The sequence below is a fragment of the Apium graveolens genome, chromosome 5, assembly GCF_009905375.1.
Source record: "Apium graveolens cultivar Ventura chromosome 5, ASM990537v1, whole genome shotgun sequence".
Classification (NCBI taxonomy): Eukaryota; Viridiplantae; Streptophyta; class Magnoliopsida; order Apiales; family Apiaceae; genus Apium; species Apium graveolens.
Genome location: NC_133651.1, coordinates 237675405 through 237701193, shown reverse-complemented (window position 1 = coordinate 237701193; position 25789 = coordinate 237675405). Strand labels below are relative to the sequence as shown.

Sequence of the window (25789 nt, the reverse complement as noted above, 5' to 3'; positions counted from 1 at the left end):
GAGCCAATGGAATGGGAGAATATACCAATTCCTGACTTCAATCTACCAATCCTTAGCAAGCCAAAAAGAATAAAGTCAAGAGCAGTCAAGAAAGTGAAGCTGTCACCTCTAAAATCCAAGTCTCAAGTCAAAGCTCAATCTAAAGTCAATAAGGGAGACTATATGTACTTGTGTGACATCAAAGAATTTTCTGATCTAAACCTCTATCTGGATGAACTAGATGAAGTGAGAGGAATTGATGCATACAGAAACCTACCTGAAAGGTTAGTGTTCAAGTATAAAGGATGAAAGGAGATTCAGTGGCCTCTTCACAGGATCCTTCAAGAAAGCCAAGCTGTACTGATTAAAGTTTATTCATCCTTCAAGAAGAACTTTGGGTTCAACATTACTGCAAGAAGATTGGTATTGAAGAAGATTGAAGAGCTAAGGAGTGTTAGAGCCAAAGATGCACTCCCAAAGACTCGAATCATCCCTTACATAGGGAGAAGAGTGCATCTAGGGCCCTACTGGCTGATGGAGTTCATAGATGACAAAGGTGTGAGAAGATTCTTCAGATTAGAAGACCAATTGAGCATCTCTAGCAATGAGACTCTTTTGGAAATACAAGGAAAGCTAAATCTCTCAGAATCTGATGAACTGGAATTCCACAGGCAGCTCCAAAATCAGATTGAGGAAAACAACAGAAAGCTTGGAAAGATCCAGACCTTCAAGAAACTAGACAAATCTGCTCAGACTAGAGGAGCATCTTGAAAAATGATTGTGAGCAAAACTTTGTACATTTTTGTTATTTGAAGCACTTTTCAGTAATATCAATATTCTCTTAAAGTTATATTTTTAGGTTGTTTTGTTATTATCAAGTATCTCTTAATTTATAGCTACAATTCCAGTAGACATAAATTGGGGGAGATTGTTGTGTATATGTTGTGTACTTGATGATTTCATGAACAAAACACCTTAGTAGATTTTACTTAGTGAAATAATGTAGCACTCGACGGATAGGATTTACAGTCCCGGCGGATGACTCATTATAGTCCCGACTGATGATGACTTATTATCCAGCGAGTGAGTAGCTTATGTAACAATAAATCTGTAGCACATTTCTGCATTCACCATTGTATAGATTCTGTAAGTAGTATTCAAGTCATATTGACTTTAACTAGATATGCAGAATAGGTTGATTAATTGTACATAAATGATGTCTTGTAATTCTGCATAAATGAAATGAAGTCAAGTACCAGTTTGCTACCCGATGGATAACCTACAATGAAGTCGACGGATGATCAAATAGACAACCCGACGGATGTTCAATAACTCGACGGATGATCATGAACCCGACGGATAAAGAATTCAAATATCAGTTGACAGTGATAACACAATCACATGCGTCGAGTGGATGCAAATGGAATGTGGTAGCCTATTCAACTGGGTTTTCGAGAACAAAGAAGCATTGCCATTTCCATGCTATTTTGAAGATATTCAAAGATGCTGGAATAGAGTAATGAAGTAGCATTATAATAGACTAGATAGTTTTTGTTTTATTATCTTGTCTTATTACTTTGTAATCTTGGTGATATATAAACCAAGAAGTAGCAACTAAGACACTATCGATCTAAGCAAGAAAGCAGAGAAACATTTGTAAGCAGGATTTTTAGAATTTCTCTGTAGTCTTAGAAGTTTAATTGTTGTAAGCAGCTGTGAGCATTTCTACACACAGGGTTCTCTCGATATATAATATATATCTCTGGTGGAATCATTCGAATCCACCAGATAGTTTTTAAAGACTCTTGTTTTTAATTACTTGTGTCTTGATTCACTTAAGTTCTTATTCCGCATTGTGCTAATCAATACACTTATATTTATATTTGAGTTAGAACATTTTATTTCAAGAAAAAGTTTCAAGAATTCCATTCAACCCCCCTTCTGTAATTCTTGCCATATTGTTAAAGGACTAACAACTAATAACTGTTTGAGTTACATATGTTCACTACAATACATATTGAGCACAACATTACAAGAAGAAACTGATATTACGGAAGAAATTGATGAAAGGTTTAATTCTAATCTCATGATAATTATGACCTTTGAGTGTTCTTGTCTAAACATATCTATGTTTCAAAAGTCTGATACTCTGAAACATGACATATTCTTTGAAACTTTCTTTTTATCTCAAAGGAAGTTGTCAACACTCAATTAAGATATCACAAATCTTATATATACCTTAATGATAAAAGTCATTTCTTTATCCTCGATTATATCTTTCATGTATCGCATAATAATGTAACCACATTCATGGACACCTGGTTGCTTAGGAGACCCCTGAAAAATATAATACCATCAACGACAAATAAAAAATCTTAAAACTCACTCACCGATTCATGGAGTGTATGAAATATTTACGGCCAGATTTTTAATATGTGGAATAATGTTTCCCCTTCCGGTCTGAGCATTGAAAGTCTTCATTGCACTACAGAGACATATATCGTCATGTAGTAAGAAAAAATTAAAATTAATGAAAACATTTAAAATCTGCAGGTAATGTAATGATTTTACCTTAATAATGGTTTTTGCAAGTGAGGAAAATTTGTGGGATGAGACAAAGAATTCAAGATAAAAATATCACAAGCCCAAATTACGATCAAAATCCAATGATAACTAATATGATAAAATAAACAGAGGTAAAATTGAGAAGTCTAAATAAATATTTAATGTTCGAAATAGGCTCTCAAAACTTACTTGTAATTATGTGGCATTAAAAACACGCGATCATATCCATCTGTCAATCGCTTAACAAAATATCTTTCAAATTCTTTGTTAAGGGTAAATGTGGCCTCGGGATCAAAAAAAGCAAACATATCCAAATTATTATTCGCAAGAACCACACTATGCAGGTACCTATATATATATAAAAATAAATATATCAAAAATATCACAGTATTGTGCAATATTAATATGCAGAATGACTATAAAATGGCAGGGGAAAAAACTTACGACATACTGCAGATATTGCAACTTAGTCCATGTCTTCAAATTTTAACAAAGCGATTAAATTATCATGCAATATATAGATAACTCTTTCGGAACCAAACACATCAGTATCACATGGAATTACAATAGAGTCCCCGGTCTCTTTCATATTTGTTGTTGAATGTTTATACAAAAGGTTAAAGCCTTTTGGAACAGAGTCAGCTACCTCTACTTCTTTGAACATAGCAACTGATTTATCTCTGTGATAGCATTAAATAACACATTCAAGTGTCAGTTCTTTGCAAGAAGAACAAGGTTTGAGACCACGGCACATGACAGTAACTTGGTCAAATCCTCTCTAATTGAAATGAAGGTTCCCATAATTGGTGAACAACACACTATGATAACCACAGTCTTCACTATGAGATAAATTGTGACTATAGATTCACAACGTATAAATACTGATTTTGTATTACCAGCATTTATTATGCATGTTATATATCCTGCTGGTATGATTATTTCTAGACCTTATTTAAGGACTACCTCTAATTGTATGACCACATACCACCCTTCTTTAGCCACCTCTTATTTCTGTAGGACAAATAATCTGAGCTTTTCTGTGAGTTGTGAGAAAAGATTTAGAGAAAAATAGAATTAAAGAGAGGCAGGGTCCTTCTTGGAAAAAGAAGAGGTATATGAGAGTTAGGATTTAGTAATTCTTGTGAAGAAACTCTAACTATTGAAAGTTATGAGCTGTGTGGTGTGAGGAGTAGTGAGAGTACTGATTCAGTTGCACAGAGTACACAAGAAACAACTGCTGAACAAGAGTCTGTTGACCCTCGGATAAATTCTGATATACCAAGTGCTGATAATCTCCCTATAGGTCTAAATACTGATACTTTCCTGCGGTCCATTCAATTTACTATTCCACCACCTCTAGCAATGCATGTTTTTGCCGAAAAATAGTCCATTCACTCTACTATTTTATCACCTTAAATTTTCCCAGTTCTTGCTGAAAATGTAGTAGCACAACAGTCCATTCATAAAGTTCTATCCACTACAGATTCACCACAACACTCCACAAGTACTGAAGTTCTGAAGACAAATATTGAAGATCCACCTCATCTGACTACTATTCTTGAAGATATGGAATTAAGTTCTAATGGCATGGAAGTTTCTGCGGCAGCTAGATCACATACAGATCAAATTTCTGAGTCTATCTTAAATGCTGAAGCTGGAGATGAAGTTTAGTAGAGAATTAAAAATCCATTTGTTAATGAAGAATCTATCCATGAGACAAAATTTGATGATGGTGAATATATCAATATTTCCACTCTGAATGACTTTATAGATCCAGAAGATGATATATTCTTCCCAGAAGATATGCCTACATATGTGAGGCACCAAAAGCTGAAGGAGCTAGATGCTAAGAAAAAGCAGGAATTCTTTGATGATATATGGAACCAAAAATGGAAGGATATTGACTATCCTATTTCAATGAACTATGTTGTCACTCATCTAAATGCCACTGAGAAAATCATTCAGAATTCTGATGTGATCAATCATCTGAAAGTATCCACTCTATTGGTCAGATCTTTGAATACTATTCAGGAAGCCATCACCTCTTAAATCAATCAAATTAAAAAATCTTTTATAGCTTCAAAGTTTACTACTCATCAGGAGATACAAAAATAGATTGGACCTATTCTTGAAAGACAGACTCAGATTGAAGCCAATCAGGCTAGATTGGAAGCTAATCAAGCACAAATGTCTGGAAAACTTGATGATGTTCAAAACTCAATGGAGCTGATTCTCTCTTTGCTGCTTGGTGATGATGCCAAAAAGGGGGAGAAGATTGCTAAATCTAAATGCAAACATCTGACTTTGAAAGATACTGATGATACAAATCCTGAGGAGATAAGGGGGATGCAGGATATTGTAAAATGAAAAGGAGAAGATCTAGTAAGAACTAGTGGTTCATCAAAAGCTACTAGAAATCAATCTAGACAAGGTAGATGGAGTTGGAAAAATGAGATGGTAATTCGACATTCAAAGGAACTGATTGTGACTATAACAAATCAACAAGCTATGAAAGTCACAACTATTGATGATGACCGAGGTATTCTGGAGATAGAAGCTGGTACTGAAGCAAGTCAGTATCTTCAAACTTTGAAAGTAAAGACCGAAATACACCTCTATTTTACAAGGACCCAAAGATTCAAGCATTTGAATCTGAGGTGAGTAGAAGAATATTTGAGAAAGAAAATCCAGGAGTTGATTTTAAACAGCTAAGGCAGATGGAGGAAGAGTTCAAAAACTTTATGAAGATATTAAATACTGATGATGTTATCTCTCAAAATCTTTATAAAGATGAACCTTCCAATAGAACAACAAAAGAAATTGTCATAAGGGAGGTAAGTCAAACAGATATTGAAAGATCTATCATGTCTCAAGAAATCTTGACAGCTGATAAAAGTTATAATGGAAAAGAGAAGATACAAGAAAAATTCAAGACATCAAATCCTAAAGCTAAAGTTGTTGTTAAGAAGAAACCAGTATCGAAGGCATCAAAATCTCAATTTCTGATAGATCCAGTCTATACAGTTACTCAAGCTTTTGATACTGAAGAGAGAGAAGAAGAAGAAGAAGAAGAAGAAGAAGAAGAAGAAGAAGAAGAAGAAGAAGAAAAAGTCAGTCAAGCTCATAAAATAAGAAAGATTCATGGAGCTGATTGGGCTGAAAAACTGAAATTAACCTCTGACACTGCTCAAGTTAATAAAGAAGCAATTCTTGATGTTCAACCGATTACAACCTCTGATACTACTCAAAGTTGTTGATTTTCTAAACCCAATTCAAGCTGAAACAAAAAATCCTGATTATGACAACATAAACTCTGATGTCTAAAAGCTTACTTTTGAAGAAAAGAGGAAGTTGTTATGGGGAAGCAAGAAATCTGCACCTAGAAGAGATTCTTCTGAAATATTAAAGAAGATTTACAGTGGAAGTTCTCTTTCTAGAAGACCTGGAATCACAAGCGGTCTGGGAAGGTTAAACGCTGATCCACCTGTTGATGATGCTTTGATTATAAGGAAGCATGCAAATCTGACAGGAATTGGAGATAATATGAAGCTTAAAGACTTATAGAAGATCATATCTGTACAAATTTTTATTGATCTTGTTGGAGAGAAATTGATTTATTTTCTGGAGTCTGGGAAATGGTTGATATTAACACAAGAACAGATGAAAGACAAACCATGGCAGGAATTGGAACTTATTGCTACAATTCTCAAGGTAAACAACTCTGTAACTGCAAGATGGTATGCATTTATAAAGAACCTAATACAGTTAAAGCAGATAGGAAAGCCTGGCAAATCTAACTATATTCCAAAGTATATTGATCAAACTGAATATGCTGTTGATATTCCAATTGGAGGAGCTAAAATAGAAATGAGTCTAGGAAGACAAGTCTTAACTTTTAAACCTAATGGAAAGAAGATTGGGTTTCTGGAACTGGATGATCTATCTCTTGGAAATTCAAAGTTACATAAACTCAAGGAAACTATCTATCAGAATGATGAATCAACAGATGAACTGAAAGAATACAAATAGAGGATGTAATGGTATTTGGATGTAATAGCAAAAAATATGATGAGAAAGTTTCTTGATGATTTTCCAGATCGTGTTACAGTTTAGAATGAAGAGTAAAGTCTGATATTCACTGATGTAAGAATGAATATGTTTACTTGATTTCCGAATTTAGATAGTTTTGACATCATTAATTGGAATATGTACATATTTTCATAATGCACAAGTTGGGGGAGATTGTTAAATATAGTTGATGATATCAGAAGATAAATGATCAGGAATTAATATCAGGATTTACTGAAGATGACATCATCAGTACTTGTCTATCAGTACTTGATGATCATCAGTCGATATCATCAGGATTTGATCACTTTAGTAGATATTCTACAAGGAAAAGGAATGCAAGATTCAAGGCGGTGAAGGACTTTATTCAGTAGCAATCATGCATGGATATGTATTAGGTTTTCTTATTGTAATAGAATATGATTCCTAATTGATTATGTAACTATGCACTATATAAGCATAAATTAGGTTTACTCTATATGAGTTACGAAATAGATTGATATATTTCTCGTGTAACCTAGCAGCTCTCAAGGATAATTGTTCATCCTTTGAGAGAGTACTTGTGTAATAGTTTTTATCAGATTAATATAAAAATTGATTGATTTTGTTAAAGCTTTGTCAAATTGATTGAATAAACTTTATTCACCACCCCATCTACAGTTGATTACGGACCTAACATAAGGATCACATATCTTCACTTCACCTTACTGCAAAGAATAGAATACACGCTACGATAACACCAATATTAGAGAGTTGTATATTATGACACTATTATGCGTAAACATAATTTTGCGGTCCCCGCGTTAATATGCGTTAGATTTTAGTGTGTAAAATATAAACACATAAGGGACGAGTCACGCAAGGGACTCTTTACACACAAGTGAGCAAGATAAGTATCAAAACTTGTTTACTTCGAAATGGAGCTACTTGCTTATTTTGTTCAAAAATAAGTTCTCTCGTCTTGTTCCTTTAAGTCCTTGATAAATAAAACCAAGTATGGGATATAGACTTAAATATTTAAGACTAAAAAATATTACAAGCACTTGGAATAATGTTTAAGATTTAACAAAAAGCAACATTGGCTTGTATAATTATATTCGGCCGAAGGTAAATATTTATGGCCGAATGGTTTTTTGAACTTGCTCTTTCAAGTTCAAGTGGTCTAGCTTGTATAATCTTTGTTCAAGGCTAATTTAATAACAAAATAATGGATTATAACAAGGTTCACCGTGTATAAACTTTCTTTGATTCCTAAAGAACAATTTTAAACCACTTAAGTCAAAAACGAGATATTAAAGATTAGATCTGAATCAAGAATAGTTTACTTATCCTTTTTTCATTTCCTGAAGATAGGAAATAATAAGAGTGAGGATTTATATCATTCACCACTTAAGTGTCGATAATTGTTCTGAAATATACTACATGAATAAATTCAAGAACAAGTGTATTTCTATCCAAAGCAAATGAAACTTGTTAATTGAGTGCATAGATTGGTCGAACTACAAACTATAAGCATAAATACACAAGAAAACAAGTAAATAACTAACTTATCACTCTTGACTTTACAAAAGCTCAAGTCCCTCAAATATGAAGTGGACTATAAGAGATACAAGTTAGAATCGAAGCCGAAAACACACAAATATAGTCGCCGAAAAAGTTACCGAAAAATGGCCGAAACACTACACCATAAGTGCTTATTTGTAATGCTTTATGGTGTGGAAAAAAACCAATAAAGCATTGCATTAATCCAGTTTTTAACATATGCAACACAAATCGAGCGTTGCACCTGCAGCCGTTGCCTTAGACACCTAATGCAGCGTTTTTGGACTTCAACTGCAACAACAAAAAACGTTGCATTCGATGCGTACAACAATGACAGAAAGCCTATAATGCAACACCATAAGCCGTTGCCTAAGTGTTAGACATCCAAGAGCAATTCCACGTCAGCATGTGGGTCCCACTGCCACATTAGCGTGTGGCCCCCACTGCCACATCAGTATGGGGGCCCCACTGTCACGTTAGCATCTTGACCCACGTTGGCACATCAGCATATGGGTCCCATTGCCTCGTCAACATGTGGGCCCCCATTTTCTAGTGCAACACTAATTTTTGTGTTCTGCAACACTAAAAGGAAATAATATTTTTCTTTTTTGCAACACCATTTAAATAATTAATGCAACGCTGATTTATTATATGCAACAATGGAAATAATATAATGGTAGAGTAAAATGTACAGTAATAGAACATTTTTTATAAAAAAATTGACAATAATTATTTTGTATGTGCATACATCCCATATTTACCAAAACAAAATTGTAACAAATTTTAACCAATAATGCTCCAACCCAAAAACCATTCAACATCAGACCAAATCTACCATTCAAACAACCAATTACCCCATCCTCCTTACACCATCCATTCCTCCATGACTCCATCATATACCAATGAAAAATAAACCAACACAAGTTACAAAACTTAATATAAAATTAAAGTACGAAACTACGGATAACTACAAATAATAATGCTAAAGGTTAGTTCCTCCTTGAGTCAGAGAAGTGCCAGTTTTATCTTGATCGCTTGATTGCGCAAAAAAGTCTTCAACACTGAAATTAAGCTGCAGATTAGCTTCCGGTAGCCTTTTAAGCAGTCGTGCATTGTTCTCCTGCATCATAAACTTCATTCTGGCCTCGAAATCAGCCTTAAGACCCGGGCAATCATCAATTCTTTGTCTGCACGTTTTATAACTACACAAATAAAGACAGATAGATATCAATTATATACCATATCACCCTATTCATTTGACTAAAATGCTATAATAAATAGCCATAATCTTGTTATTAAAAATGAGAATAAAGAAGCCATTAAAATACCTTGAACCATGACCACAAAAACCAAAGTAGTGAATTTCATCTCCAACCACAAAACAGTTTGGCATAACACTTTTAAATATAGTAAACATAACTATAGGTAAATCACATTGGTAATACTTACAGTTTAGTTTTATCATAGGACCCATTGCAAGATCATAAAGTCCTCCAGGAACGGGTTCAACTAGAGGGTCAAGAAAAATAGGGTTTGTAATCTACTTAACACTGCCTCCTGACCTCTTCAGCTGTCATGAAACTAAACTGAACAGCCTCTATTGACTCAGATGTCACCTAAAAGAAAGCCAAGCGAAGCCAAATTATAATGAAAAATGGAAAATAAAATTGCATTTATGTTCGTTTTCCACACGGCTTGAACTCAACAATTGAAGATTATATTATCAACTTCCCTCACGCACACACACAACAAACAAATACATGATATAATAGAGATTATATAATAAATAGTAGCAAACACAGCCGACTTAGAAATTAATATGAAAGACAAATAAAAGTAGCTATGAAAGCACAAACACACATATATACATAACCAAATGGAGATAATAAATCTGAAAATACACTAAACTCAACTCAACCGACTCGTAAAACTGGAACATTAAAGAAAATGAAATAGCAGTATCAAATATCTCAATCCACATGTCTCCAAGTAGAATTAAGTAAAAATTAAATTGAGTTGAGCCGCTAAGTAAAACAAACATTCAGTAATCAAAATTTGCAAAACACGCAGTGACATACAAAAAAATATAAAAAATATTAACAGAGGAAGTGTGTGTACAATACAAGAAGTAACCCCCAAAACTTGTATACGTAGTTCAGATACTACGATAATTTAATATAATACATAAACAAACCAACAAATAACCTCTCTAAACAATAACATGGCAGGTTGCAGGCTCTAGTAAGTTACATACCTACCAAAAGGCAAAACAACTGATTGATTTATGATGATCATATTACCCATGCCTCTTTTCCTACAAAGATCGAATCCACCTTAAATAAGAAATTCAATTTAAATACAAAATAATTACACTTTAAACAACTTAATTATATATGAACAGAGACATTTTTGTTCCACTAATCTTCACCATCACTATCTTGTTCCTAGACACAACATCGATCAAACCCTAATACAATACTACTTGACTAAGATCACTAGAAAAAAGTGAGTGGTCACCTATATATATATATACTATATGGTGACAGAAGTGATAAATGCTAACGTGAGACCAAGAAGATCTGGATCGTTCATCATGAGATTCATAGTTGCACTACAAGAAAAACGACTTTTTCCTACCAGCATTTTGGTAGGAAATGGTCTATTTCTGGTAGGAAAAGGGGGCAAATCCTACCAAAAGGCTTGGTGGGAGTTTCTACAGTCGGAATTGCTTTATGGTAGGAATTGATGCTTGTATTTCAATTGACCCGACTTGCCAAGTGTCAGCCTATGTGGCGTGCCATATAGTACGCCACATCACCTGCCACGTCACCTGCCACGTCACTCAAATATGAACCCCAGTCGATGATTTGGGTTGTGGGGCCCAGATACGTGGCATGCCACGTGGCACGTCCCTTTGACAAAGTCAAGCCATTTTCCTACCAGAATTGGTAGGTTTTGTATCATTTTTTCCTACCAACGTTAGTAGGCTTTGATTGATCAACATTTCCTACCAACCTTTTCCTCATATATATCTTAGTTTATATAAGAATCAAAACCTACCATTCTGGGTTTGTAATGGGCATTCTGGTAGGTTATATTTGGTAGGATTTTATTGTTTATTTGCCAAATATGGTAGGAAATACTTTTCACGGCCAGATGTCCTTTTCCTACCAATATTGGTAGGAAATGACCTGAATTATTAATATTTTTTTATACTTCAGAAAATTGTTATATATTCTTAATAATATGAGGCCTGCTTATGTGGTCGGTGGGGTTATTTTTACAATAAGATTCTATTAAAACCTACCAATCTTGGTTACAAATACTTTCCCACCAAACTTGGTAGGAAATGGTCTCAGATTGAAGATATTATTTCTTTTTTCATAAAAAAAGTTTAAATAATAAAATAAGTGAGGACTGATGACGTGGTTGATGGGTCCATTTCAGTATCAAATTTTGGTCAAAACCTAACAACATTGGTAGGTTTTGAGTTTCCCACCAATATTGGTAGGTTTTGGTGCTTGCGTGTACACAATCTGGGCCCCACCTAGATCAATTCCTACCAGTTTACGGGTTGGCAGGAAATGCTCTATCATTTCCTACCAAATTTTTCTGGTTTGATTTGCTTGGTAGGAAAAGACCGTTTTTCTTGTAGTGTTGAAATAATCACGATTGTTTTCTCGATTATAATCCTCTTGTCCAATGGCAACATTGACCAAACCCACACTCCCCTGTTCTTCAACTTCAAACACTAACAGCCGTAACTCTGCTTTCACTCCGTCATCCGCCTCACCACAACCGCACCACCATCGCCTCCTTTCATAAATAAACCCATCTCATTTGTTTTGGTTTGAGTTATTTTAGTTTAAACCTTTTTTGTCGATCGTTGGATTGATATTCAATCTACGGTTATCTCTTATTTTAGTTCAGTATCCATGTGCTATGGTTATAGCCAATAATGAACTGACAGGTGTGTGCATAAACTAAACCTTTTAGAAAAACACACAAGACTTATACATGTACAGTATGTATTATCAAATTCGTTATATTAAAAACTGAGCATGTATATAAAAATATTATTACTTTCAAATATACAAATTAAATATATTATTTTATTTTAATACAAAAATAATATTAAATATATTTTAATTTTATTATAATTATATATAATAGTTATAATATATTATAATGGTAGAGGTAGAAAGAGGTGAAGTGATAGGTCTAACAAGGCTTGAAGATGCTTTTCTTAAATTTTAATTAAAATTATTATATATATAATTAGTATTTTTATAATTTTTTTTATTAAAATAATAAATGTTTATTTTTGAATAATTATTTATATTGATATTTTTTTATATAGTGAAATCATCAAATTTAATAATTTATATATTGAAAATAAATATTTACAATACTACACGAATCAAAAAAGTTAAATAACTTATATTAGTTAAATAACGTATATCTAAAATGGTTATCATTTTAGTTAAATAGTCATAAGTGTTTCTTATAACTTATAATGCTCCAACCCAAAAACCATTCAACATCAGACCCGATCTACCATTCAAACAACCAATTACCCCATCCTCCTTACACCATCCATTCCTCCATGACTCCATCATATACCAATGAAAAATAAACAAACACAAGTTACAAAACTTAATATAAAATTAAAGTACGAAACTACAGATAGCTATAAATGATAATGCTAAAGGTTAGTTCCTCCTCGAGTCAGAGGAGTGCCAGTTTTATCTTGATCGCCTGATTGCGCACAAAAGTCTTCAACACTGAGATTAATCTGCAGATTAGCTTCCCCTAGCCTTTTAAGCAGTCGTGTGTTGTTCTCCTGCATCATAAACTTCATTCTGGCCTCGAAATCAGCCTTAAGACCCGGGCAATCATCAATTCTTTGTCTGCACGTTTTATAACTACACAAATAAAGATAGATAGGTATCAATTATATACCATATCATCCTATTCATTTGACTAAAATGCTATAATAAATAGCCATAATCTTGTTATTAAAAATGAGAATAAAGAAGCCATTAAAATACCTTGAACCATGACCACAAAAACCAAAGTAGTGAATTTCATCTCCAACCACAAAACAATTTGGCATAACACTTCTAAATATAGTAAACATAACTATAGGTAAATCACATTGGTAATACTTATATTTTACTTTTATCATAGGAGCCATTGCAAGATCATAAAGTCCTCTAGGAACAGGTTTAGCTAGAGGGTCAAGACAAATAGGGTTTGTAATCTGCTTAACACTGCCTCCTGACCTCTTCCGTTATCATGAAACTAAACTTAACAGCCTCTATTGACTCAGACGTCACCTAAAAGAAAGCCAAGCCAAGCCAAATTATAATGAAAACTGGAAAACAAAATTCTATTTATGGTTCGTTTTCCACACAGCTTGAACTCAATAATTGAAGATTATATTATCAACTTCCCTCACGCACACACACACACAACAAACAAATACATGACATAATAGAGATTATATAATAAATAGTAGCAAACACAGCCGACTCAGAAATTAATATGAAAGCCAAATAAAAGTAGCTATGAAAGCACAAACACACATATATACATAACCAAATGGACATAATAAATCAAAAAATACACTAAACTCAACTCAACCGACTCGTAATACTGGAACATTAAAGAAAATGACATAGAAGTATCAAAAATCTCAATCCACATGTCTCCAAGTAGAATTAAGTAAAAATTAAATTGAGTTGAGCCGCTAAGTAAAATAAACATTCAGTAATTAAAATTGACAAAACACGCAGTGACATACAACAAAATACAAAAAAATATTAACAGAGGAAGTGTGTGTACAATAGAAGAAGTAACCCCCAAAACTTGTATACGTAGTTCACATACTACGATAATTTAATATAATACATAAACAAACCAACAAATAACCTCTCTAAACAATAACATGGCAGGTAGCAGGCTCTAGTAAGTTACATACCTACCAAAAGGCAAAACAACTGATTGATTTATGATGATCATATTACCCATGCCTCTTTTCCTACAAAGATCGAATCCACCTTAAATAAGAAATTCAATTTAAAAACAAAATAATTACACTTTAAATAGCTTAATTATATATGAACAGAGACATTTTTCTTCCACTAATCTTCACCAATACTATCTTGTTCCTAGACACAACATCAATCAAACCCTAATACAATACTACTTGACTAAGATCACTAGAAAAAAGTGAGTGGTCACCTATATATATACTATATGGTGACAGAAGTGATAAATGCTAACGTGAGACCAAGAAGATCTGGATCGTTCATCCTGAGATTCATGGTTGCACTACAAGAAAAACGGCTTTTTCCTACCAGCATTTTGGTAGGAAATGGTCTATTTCTGGTAGAAAAAGGGGGCAATTCCTACCAAAAGCTTGGTTGGAGTTGCTCCAGTTGGAATTGCTTTGTGGTAGGAATTGATGCTTGTATTTCAATTGACCCCTACTTGCCAAGTATCAGTCCATGTGGCGTGCCACATAGTATGCCACATCACCTGCCACGTCACTCAAATATGAACCCCAGTTGATGATTTGGATTGTGGGGACCTGATACGTGGCATGCCACATGGCACGTCCCTTTGACAAAGTCAAGCCCTTTTTTTACCAGAATTGGTAGGTTTTGTGTCATTTTTTCCTACCAACGTTGGTAGGCTTTGATTGATCAACATTTCCTACCAACCTTTTCCTACTATATATCTTAGTTTATATAAGAACCAAAACCTACCATTCTGGGTTTGTAATGGGCATTCTGGTAGGTTATATTTGGTAGGATTTTATTGTTTATTTGCCAAATATGGTAGGGAATGCTTTTCACGGCCAGATGTCTTTTTCCTACCAATATTGGTAGGAAATGACCTAAATTATTAATATTTTTTTATACATCAGAAAAATGTTATATATTCTTAATAATATGTGGCCTGCTTATGTGGTCCGTGGGGTTATTTTTATAATAAGATTCTACCAAAACCTACCAATCTTGGTAGGAAACATATTCCCACCCAACATGGTAGGAAATGGTCTCAGATTGAAGATATAATTTCTTTTTTCATAAAAAAGTTTAAATAATAAAATAAGTGAGTGCTGATAACGTGGTTGATGGGACCATTTCGGTATAAAATTTTGGTCAAAACCTACCAATATTGGTAGGTTTTGAGTTTCCCACCAATATTGATATGTTTTGGTGGTTGCGTGTACACAATCTGGGCCCCATCTAGAGCAATTCCTACCAGTTTACGGGTTGGTAGGAAATGCTCTACCATTTCCTACCAAATTTTTCTGGTTTGATTTGCTTGGTAGGAAAAGGTCGTTTTTCTTGTAGTGTTGGAATGATCACGGTTGTTTTTCTCGATTTTAATCCTCTTGTCCACTGGCAATATTGACCAAACCCACACTCCCCTGTACTTCAACTTCAAACACCAACAGCCGCAACTCTGCTTTCACTCCGTAATCCGCCTCACCACAACCGCACCACCATCGTAATCCGCCTCACCACAACGGCACCACCATCGCCTCCTTCCATAAACAAACCCATCTCATTTGTTTTGGTTTGAGTTATTTTAGTTTAAACCTTTTTTGTCAATCGTTGGATTGATATTCAATCTACGGTTATCTCTTATTTTAGTTCAGTATCCATGTGCTCTGGTTATAGCCAATAATGAACTGACAGGTGTGTGCATAAACTAAACCTTTTAGAAAAACACACAAGACTTATACAAGTACAGTATATATTATCAAATTCGTTATATTAAAAACTGAGCATGTATATAAAAATATTATTACTTTCAATTATACAAATTAAATATATTATTTTATTTTAATACAAAAATAATATTAAAATATATTTTAATTTTATTATAATTATATATAATAGTTATAATATATTATAATGGTAGAGGTAGAAAGAGGTGAAGTGATAGGTCTAACAAGGCTTGAAGATGCTTTTCTTAAATTTTTATTTTTTGAAAATTTTAATTAAAATTATTATATATATAATTAGTATTTTTATATTTTTTTTATTAAAATAATAAATGTTTATTTTTGAATAATTATTTATATTGATATTTTTTTATATAGTGAAATCATCAAATTTAATAATTTATATATTGAAAATAAATATTTACGATACTACACGAATCAAAAAAGTTAAATAACTTATATTAGTTAAATAACTTATATCTAAAATGGTTATCATTTTAGTTAAATAGTCATAAGTGTTTCTTATAACTTATAATGCTCCAACCCAAAAACCATTCAACATCAGACCTGATCTACCATTCAAACAACCAATTACCCCATCCTCCATACACCATCCATTCCTCCATGACTCCATCATATACCAATGAAAAATAAACAAACACAAGTTACAAAACTTAATATAAAATTAAAGTACGAAACTACGGATAGCTATAAATGATAATGCTAAAGGTTAGTTCCTCCTCGAGTCAGAGGAGTGCCAGTTTTATCTTGATCGCCTGATTGCGCACAAAAGTCTTCAACACTGAGATTAAGCTGGAGATTAGCTTCACCTAGCCTTTTAAGCAGTCGTGCCTTGTTCTCCTGCATCATAAACTTCATTCCGGCCTCGAAATCAGCCTAGAAAAATTCCTATAAGATCGTGGAAAAAATTTCACATTGTAATTCATTGTTCTTCTTTGACTTTAGAGGTCCCCAAAAAAAGTCATCCAAAATTCACGAAATTAATCTTCATGATAAAAGGAAAGAGATAAAGGACAAATATCAAGTTTCAAGTATAAAAGATATCCGATGAATAGTTTAGAATTTTTTGAATGTTGTAACAACGTTCCGGAGCGACCAAAATATTCGTTTGTCTTTACCGACAAGTCAGACAAAAGTTGTGACTTGATAAATATTCAAACATAATATTTTTTATAAAATAATGACTACAAGGTCCAAGGAATAATAAAGCTTATTTTAAAGATGATTTTATTCATATAAATAAGAATTTACACATAATTTCGAATAAAAACAATCTTTCGTCTATCGCCATGGTATTTGACATTAAAAATTGAATATAAGTATTTATTAAATATATTAAGAATATTTAATCTTTTTTCACTACTAGAAATATGGGATCAGACATCGGTTCAGAACCGATGTTAAAAAAAATTTGGACCGATGTATTCGCGTGTGATGTTAAATGTCATCAGTCTTTGACATCGGTTAATAGCCGATGTCTATTACAGTGCTATACATTGATTTTAAGATTAAATGTGATGTCTTTGTAACAAATTTAAGCTTATATTATAGTATTTCTAGGTGAATATGAGTATATTATGAGGTATTTATCCATTAAAACTTGAAACCTACAAGCTCTAAAAGGCATTTATTAAAATTCTTTCAAACAAACCGATGTGAAATGCCAGATCAGACATCGGTTATATTAGTTGCCTGATGTGAAATGTCTAATCAGACATCGGTTAAATTAGCCCCCCGATGTGAAATGATGAATAAGACATAAGTGTTCTTCACAAAACCGATGTTAAATCTTTTTGTTTAACATCAGCCAATTTCTATAACCGATGTTATTTGACTTAAAATACATTGAGTTTTTTTCAGAACCGATGTCAAATGACTATTACACATCAGTTTTTTTAGTTCTTTTTTATTTAATATTATTTCATATGATGTCTTTTGTGCATTTTTTACATCGATTTACATGTACAATTATGATGTTAATGTTCTGTAAATTGCATGCCATCCTGGTACTATTTACAGCCACAGGGAAGCAAAATAATGCAACATCCAACAAAAAACATCCAAACAGAAACATAAAGGTACTCATCCAAATTACAAGTCTAATACCAAAATATTACTCATACCATACTATACATTTCAAATAAAATACAAGCATTTCATTAGTCAAATCATACAATACTAATTTTTAAGTACCTTATTCTTAAATTCCGACAACTCCATCCAATTTAGCCAACCAACCCAATTCCGACAAAATAAAGAAGAGCATGACTTCTGGATGATCAAACCAAAGAGCAACAAATCAACCCTGCAGGCCGATGATACCTAAATCATTGACTGATAGACCTTGATACATGAACTTAGAAATCATAGACAGAAGGCCTTTGCAAATTCCTGCTGAATCAATTACCTTCCCCACGTCAGAAGAAACATCAATTAGGTGGATATTAGTGTCATTTACTTGTCCATTTGATCCAATAACTTTAACCCTCTAATTTTTTCCTCTGAAAATATTAAAAACAAATGTTTACATGAAGCTGTAGCTACAATTGACTAAGGGACAAGGGAATCTGAGACTAACGGACCGAGAAAAGATGTTCAAAAGCTCTTATGGAAAAACAAAATGAAATTTCCCAAGGCTGATGCCCAACTGAAAATACTCGGACTTTTGGTATAATCATACACTTATATGCCTATCCTTATTAAATGTTTTTTACGCAATCATATATTGTTATTACAATGTGTTGAATGCTTCCTTTTTTTCAATTTTCACAACCAGTGAATTTACTTTTGTTACTCACTATAAAGTATTTGATCTTATTTTTAATAAAAACATGCTAATTCAAAAGGAAATATTTGGCAGATGATGAATAAGAGGATCTTACAGGTTCAACTGCTTCACATGTTAATGAAGGAAATGGTTGTGCTGAACTGGATATGAGTATTAGATCCAAATATATCATAAAAATAGAGTAGACAAGCTAAGCACAATATATTATTTTACCCCTCCTTTGGAAGAGTTTGGTGAAATGAGAGGTATGAGAATTAGCAGAACCACAACCTCCAAATCCTGAGAAGTAAAACGTGAACAAATAAATTAGTGAAAATGTAAACCAGTAGCATGAAAGTCCAAACAAATGAGCACAACATAATAAAGATATTGGACATTAAGAAAAAGAATCTAAATTGCGTTAGGATGAATATAAGGCTCTAGAAATAATACTAGTGCATAATTGCGTTAGGATGAAGAGCAGATAATAACCTGGAAAAGTAACACATAGAATGTAGCTCGTCCATGACGTGATGTGCTTTCTCCTCTTTCCTGCAATACTTGTGACATAGAGTTTAACATAATAATATGGTTTCACCTAGCATCTGTTATTTAGTTTAATTAGTTGACGTATATAGAATCCAAGTAAACTTTATGATATCAAGTTTACAATATATATCCTGTATCAGGATTACCTAGAAACGGAATGAACAGTGTCAAAGAAACTTCATTATCCATATTACCTAAAGCATAAACAGAAATAGCTCTAGTGAAACAGAGAGAATAAGAAGGGTTGTAAAATGACAGGGAACTGCATAAAGCAATCTCATTATCCTGTTGTTCGTAATAATGTATATTTTTTAGCAACATTAATAGAAATTACCTCTGCCCGATACTTTGGGTCAGCATTAATCTTTATGAGCATTAGTTCACATTCTACTTGTGGCTCTTGTAAAAGATCTTCAACCTTGTTAATAAATCATAAAGGTTATCAACTGTCTAGCACTGAAGAATGTAAATACTAACATATATTGCAACTACATATGAATATTAGCTTTATGACCTTCAAAATATTAATGAGCTTCTGTAGTTATTCCATCTCTTGTTGTAACACTTTTTCAGTACCCGATACGACTATAGTAAAGAGAGCCTTGTCTTTATTCAAGCCAACAGCAAGAGACTCGATGTTATACCCTCTTCGTGTAAAGACTCCTGCAATCCGGTTTATCATTCCACTTTCATCACCAACAAAAACCGAAATTGAGTGGTGCCTCACCCTGAATGAATAATTTAGAAAAATAATTGACAGAAGTTGCATTCACATCAATATATTCTATATTAGCTAAACCATACGGATTTCCCCCCTATATTTATGCAAAGCATAAGGTATGCAGATTACAAATCTTACTCAAAACGGGTATTTTATTAGATGCTTGTGATTCAATTTTTGATGCAGCAAGTAGAAGGAAACAACTCTTAACTGCTGCTGATCTAGTAGCATGGCTTACAAAAAGCGCTTCGATCATCATGTTAATTAGTTAGGTTGTCATTGTCCACCTGGACCTTGATAAACCCAAAGAAGTATTAAGGGTAAAGGAAACTAACCTGTAGTATCAGCTGGAAAGATGCCACCGTGCAGTTGAACTACCCAAACGATCAACTGCTCCACCGTAACCTATTTCATAAGCCTTTGTTCATCTGTACCTTCATCTTTACTTAGGCTTCCACCAAAACGCTGCCAACATAAAAACTCCTCTCCAGCACTCTCAGTCTCAACGTTAGACCTCAACCGATATCTGCAAGCATTAACACATCAAAATAAATTGCTAGAACCATTTGCAGTGATATATGTACCACTATATTGCACCATATACACTATGCTAAATGCACAGTAAACCAGCATTTTACCTTAATCCTAACAAAAGGATACAACATCACTCCCCCTCACCCACAACTATCTGTCAACTACACTTCACAACAAAACATACATGATATATAGGGTAGTCTTACACACAAGTAAAATTCTATTACAATACAAATCCCATACATAATGCAATTATAACTAACACAAGAAAGGCAAAAAAAAATATACTTTTAATAAATAAACAATACATGATAAAAAAAACATTTAAAAAACACAAAACCTACTTCTTTAAAGGAAACAAGGAAAAACTTTTAAAAGTCATGTTGATCAAATCGCAACAGGAGTATCTTCAGATGATGTTCCAAGATCGAACCAAGATGTTGGTGTACACGCTTACTACGTTCAATAACAATGCTTCTTTTTCTTATTTGTTACCAAACCCCCAAAAAAACAGAACATAAATCCTCCAAAAATTAAGAAAACTATTTCTTTTATTTATCATAAAACCCCAACAACAGTACATAAAACCCCCAAAAAAACAAACATAATGTTTCTTATATACATCCACAAAAGAAAAGATGTAAAAAGGAGAATATACCTCCAGAAAAGCTCCAAGCTCTAAAGATCTGTGAACCTACAGATGCTCCAAAACCTTGAAGTTCTAAATGTCCTTTCAAGCTCCAAATCATGTACTTAAATATATGTTACTAGTTTGAATCTCAATTTCAAACTCCAAAACTTGAATTTGAATTGGGGCTCAAATTAGGGTTTATGCGACATGAGAGAAAGAGATGAGTGAGTGAGATTTTTAAGGTACGAGAGAAAGAGCGGAGAGATGAGATAGATGAGTGATGAAAGATAGAAGAGAGATGAGTGATGAAAGAGATGGTGAGAGAGATGAGGGTCACGGGAGAGAGGAGAGAAAGAGGGGAAAGAGGTGAGAGATATTTTGGAAAAGGGGGGAATTAAAAATTTTTGTTAAAATTAAGGGGGGAAGTGTCTTGAAAAGGGGGGAAAGATAAGTAAATTTTTATTTTTTTTAAAAGTGGTCGTAGACAACGGTCAAAAAAATTTAGCCGATGTCAAAGTTCCAAACATATATTTGACCTTTTTTTATTTTTGAACATAGACAACGGTTGGTATGGGAAACCGATATCAATATATCTATTCAACATCGCTTATTGAGAAATCGATGTTAAACGGACTTTTAACATCGGGTGTATTAGATGCCGATGTCTAAGTACCGATGTCGTATCTACTATTTCTAGTAGTGTTTCTATCGATATGGTATTTTCCGAAAGTTTTATGGTTCGTAAAAAGCGGTATTTTAAAAATTCTCGGGTTCTGTGCTTAAAGTTGTTACCTTTCTTTATTTGATAAAAACAGATTGGTATAGAATATATACATAGGTTGATAAATATATATATATACCATTTCATTTCTGAACAAGATGTCAGAAAATATACTTTAAATGGTTTGTTCGTAATATCTCAGTTCAACTTAATTCTGGAAAGTGCCACACATAAAAACCCATAGAGACACTTTTAAGTGTCTAATTTAATTATTATTTTAGTTTGATAAATAACCAAAACCTAATGATAAAAGAATTGACCGCTCATACTGGACACTTAATATGTAGTGGTTTAAAAAACTTATTGACGATAGTAGGTTAGGTCATATTCCTAACATTGGTTGTTCTTCATTTGAACACTACACCATATATGGTCTTTTCATACTGTAGCTATAAGCCCAAGATTAATTTAAGGCTACACTTTGCCCAAGTTTGGTGGTGTTGGATATAGCGGTGTACCCTTAGATGGGTAAGCCAACACTTTCATCAATCTATGGACACAACACTTTGTTGTTTTGGCAACACGATTTGAGTTTTTGTAATATTTTATTTATAAAGTGCTTTCCATATTTTGTTAACACTATTTTTTGTTAATAAAACATTTGTTTATTAAACAATTTCATACTTTTAATATTTAGCTACCTTAACAGTTTTGATTTACATAATCTTAGTCAAAATTACATTATTGCAAATTCTTCCACTAAAAAAATGCTAAAAAGGAAAGAAAAATTGTTTACATACACACCAAATCCAAAATAATTATTACATAGCCAAATTTGTATTTAATCCAACTTACAAATCTTACATCTAAAAAGGGCACAAAATAATTGGCTCATCAACATGCTTAAGGTTACCGATTAAAAGCATCTCGCGTATTTTCGAGAGTAACCCAATTAACTTAGTCTCCTCAACTTATCATATTTGAGTTTCAGCCTTCGGTACATAAGATGCAGCTTGCTTCTGATTTATCCACAAGTTTTAGTCCAACTTCTTTCCTATCAATTTTTTTAAGACAATCATCATTAAACCATTCTATAGAACATATAATTATCTATCCTTCTTGAAGAGCATACACTTCTTTTCTTCAAAACATTTTTAGAAGCTGAGCTAGAACCTAATATATTATGGATTTACAACATTAGAGACTCACATATAATAATCATGTCTAACTTTGTACTAAAATAAATATATAACATAATGTAATCACCCCAAACTAATGATGTAATAATGGAGTAGCAGGATTTGAATTGAAATCTAAATATTAACGTTTTAAACAAATAACAATTTTAAGCTCTTGATGAATGAATAACTTGTAAAATATTTTTTACCAATTTCAGTTGAATCTTTCAGTTCCTCTGAAACCAATGCATCCTTAGTTATAAGTTGTGAATCCTATATACTCTTTGAGCATCCCGCATATGAATTTAAACTAGTTATACGTTTTTCCTTACCACATAAGTGAACAATAACAACCACACATAAGTGAACATATAAGAAAATGGAAACGCCCATAGTTAACACCTAAGTTAAGCACATATTATAAAATGCTTTTTTAAGAATATAGACACACAACAATCACAAAATCAAATAAAAACACAAAACTTAAAAAATTCCCGAATTATAAATTAGGGTTTTACAAAAATTAAGAATTCTCAAAATAGAGAGACATATAGCTCATAGATAAAAAAATTAGGGTTTTCTTACCTCTTTCACAACCCCTTGAAACTAGTGCACTGAAATAAAAGATAAATTAGGGTTTAGTTCATAGTTAAGAAAAATCAATTAGAGTTAAAAATTGTAAAGAAATTAGGTGTTGGAAGAAAGGATCTCACTCAAACTCACACAAGATAATTTAGGAGAAGAAATGTATTACTTGAAAAATTACTTGATCACAAATGACTTGGTACAAGGCTTTATATAGGACTCCATAGAAAGATCTAGATAACTCTTAGACTCCAATAGACATCACTTGACCAAGATACATGTATCTAGAGATTACATGTACCTACACCAATACATTGAACATAGAAAAATACTAATACATGTACCAAGATTATTCTAGAGACTCCCACACAATTCTATTATTTTAATAGTCAAAAATATATTATTTATTTTTAACACCCCCCTTATTTTTGACTATCCCAAGTAGACTTCGGAATTTGTTGAAGGCGTCACTTTTGAGAGGCTTTGTAAATATGTCACTAATTTGATCTTGGGACTTCACATAATTCAACTCCACTTCACGCATTTCGATGCATTCCCGAATAAAGTGATATTTTGTATCAATGTGCTTGCTTCGTTCATGAAACACCGGATTTTTGGCCAAAGCTATTGCCGACTTGTTATCAACCAATACTTCCGTGAACTCATTTTGTGGCATGTGGAGCTCTTCCAAAACTCTCTTTAGCCATATAGCTTGACAAACACAAGAACACGCCGCCACATACTCCGCCTCACAAGTGGACAGGGTAACAATGGGTTATTTCTTTGAACTCCATAAAAAAGATGTGTCACCAATAAAGAATACATATCCAGTGGTACTCTTTCGATCATCAATGTCACCAGCCCAATCACTATCACAATAACCAACAAGTTTGAACTCATTTGAGTAATGATACAACAATCCATAATCCATTGTGCCTTTGAGATAATGAAGAATTCTCTTGGCCGCCTTCATGTGTGTTGTTGTTGGAGCCTCCATATAGCGACTAATAAGTCCAACACTATAGAGTATATCGGGCCTCGTGCATGTCAAATATCTCAAACTTCCCACAAGACTTTTGAAATATGTAGGATCCTCCTTCTCACATTCTTCAAATTTTGACAACTTCGTTCCACATTCAATGGGCGTGCTTACGGCTTGACAATTTTCCATCTTGAATTTCTTCAAAATCTCCCTTGTATAGCTTCCTTGTGATATTAGTATTCCATCATCCATTTGCTTTACTTCAATGCCAAGATAATATGACATAAGCCCAATATCGGTCATCTCAAATTCTCTTGTCATGTCTTGTTTAAATTTCTCAAACATACTTGGACTATTTCCCGTGAATATTAAATCATCCACATACAAGCACGCAAGAAGAAATTCTCCATTTTTAGCAACCTTGGCATATAGAGCATGTTCATGAGGACACTTGTAAAATCCTTGAACTTTAAAGTATTTGTCAAGTATACTATTCCAAGCCCTCGGCGCTTGTTTCAATCCGTACAAGGCCTTCTTTAACTTTAACATTTTTCGTTCTTGTCATTTTACGATGTATCCCAATGGTTGCTCCACATACACGGTTTCTTCAAGAACACCATTCAAGAAAGCGGACTTCACATCCATTTGATGAATTTTCCATCCATTTTGAGCTGCTAATGAGATGATTAGCCTTATAGTCTCCATTCTTGCAACCGGGGCAAAAACTTCATCATAATTAACTCCATGTCTTTGATTGTAGCCTTTGGCCACCAATCTTGCCTTATATTTTTCCACCTTACCTTGAACATTCTTCTTCACCTTATAAATCCACTTTATACCAATAGCTTTTTGTCCTTTTGGAAGTGTTGCTAACTCCCATGTGTCATTCTTCTTTATAGACTCAATCTCGTCATCCATTGCTTTCTTCCACATTTCATCTTGCACGGCTTCTTTGAAACTTGTTGGTTCGGTTTCCACTAGAAGACAAAGAAGTGTTAAGTCAGAAATAGCGGGAACCTCTTTCGTTTCATCATATATTTCTCCAAGACTTCTATAACGTCTTGGTGGTGTCTCGTCATCATGACTTGAAGAAGATAAAGGAGTTTGTCCATCACTTGTTGCTCGTGGTGATGTGGGAGGAGTGATATTTTATTCACTTTCTTCATCAACAAATGGGAAGAAATTATAATCTTCTTGTGTGT

At 33.3% G+C, this 25789-nt stretch overlaps 1 long non-coding RNA gene across 1 annotated transcript; it reads right to left on the bottom strand.

Moving 5' to 3' along the window:
* Positions 1-19757: 19757 nt before the first annotated feature.
* On the bottom strand, positions 19758-20603 carry LOC141724117 (uncharacterized). The gene is made up of 3 exons (XR_012576502.1): positions 20421-20603; positions 20292-20390; positions 19758-19963 (listed from the first exon to the last, which is right to left on the bottom strand). It is a non-coding gene; the product is annotated as an uncharacterized LOC141724117 (long non-coding RNA).
* Positions 20604-25789: the final 5186 nt, after the last annotated feature.